The sequence below is a fragment of the Schistocerca piceifrons genome, chromosome 4, assembly GCF_021461385.2.
Source record: "Schistocerca piceifrons isolate TAMUIC-IGC-003096 chromosome 4, iqSchPice1.1, whole genome shotgun sequence".
Classification (NCBI taxonomy): Eukaryota; Metazoa; Arthropoda; class Insecta; order Orthoptera; family Acrididae; genus Schistocerca; species Schistocerca piceifrons.
Window position 1 is genome coordinate 119341087 of NC_060141.1, and position 1317 is coordinate 119342403.

Consider the following 1317-nt stretch of genomic DNA (forward strand, 5'->3'; position numbering starts at 1 on the left):
ACATTTACGCTCCGTCAGGCTCCACCCGCAGACGCGACAGGGCCCTCTTCTATTCAGAAGAAATCGCTCCTTTGTTTCTTGGCCGCTGCGACCATTACTTGGTTGGGGGTGATTTTAATTGTGTCTTGCACGCTAAAGATCAAGTGCCCCACTACAACACCTGTCAAGAACTGCGTCTTGTCGTACGAGATCTGTTGCTCCGCGACACTTGGGAAGTTCAGCACGGCGACGCACCTGGACATACTTACCAGACGAGTCACTCCGCGAGCCGCCTTGATAGAATTTACGTCTCTCGGGAACTCACACCTGCAGTCCAAGGTGCAGAACTTTGGCCCCTGGCCTTTTCGGACCACTGCGCCTACATCTGCAACATTCTCTTCCCCAAGCAAGTGGTCTGGCGGAGTCGTGCACCGTGGAAGCTAAACACCACCCATCATAATGATCCCGAATGTCTTCAACGTGTTACCGAGACATGGGCCACCTGTGAACGTCGCTTACCTACATACTGCACGACCTTGACCTGGTGGCTGGAATGAGCCAAACCTGCCATTCGACGTACTTTGATTCAGTATGGAAAGGAAGTAGCTGCGTGGCGCCGGCACACTACCGACTATTTCTACGCCGTTCTCCGCAACCTGGACGCCCAACCGCCCACCCCCGACACCCAGAGGGAACGCAGCAGGATTAAGGCGCAAATTGTAACGTTGACACGCCGTAGACTGCAGGGGGCTATGGTGCGAACCCGATGTCAAGATTCGGCGGAACAAGAACATCCCACCATGCATCACATCGCCTCCGATAGGAAACATCGACGACAACAACTCATCACCGAGGTCAACACTTGTCACGGTCAGCACGTCACTTGCCAGGCCGAAATCGTCAGTGCCTTTGTCGACCACTACCGCACAATGTACCAGGAGGAGACCACCGACAACCACGCTGCGGAGTCTGTGTTACCACACGTAACTCGCACCCTCACCAACGACGAAGCGGACGAGATGATAGAGCCAATTACGCGTGACGAAGTCCACGATGCCATCAAAAAAGGCGCTCTGAATAAGTCACCTGGTGTCGACGGATTGCCGATAGAATTTTATCGCGCTTTCCTCACACTAATGGCGTCACGGTGGACAATGATGTTCCACGAACTGCTGACGATGGGGAACGCCGTACCGCCGTCCTTCGTCACGGGACTTATTATACCCATCCACAAACCGACACCAGGCGTGACGACAGCACATTACCGTCCCCTGACCTTGCTAAACGCAGACTATAAAATTTTTACACGCCTACTGGCAACGCGATGCCGCAAGGTCC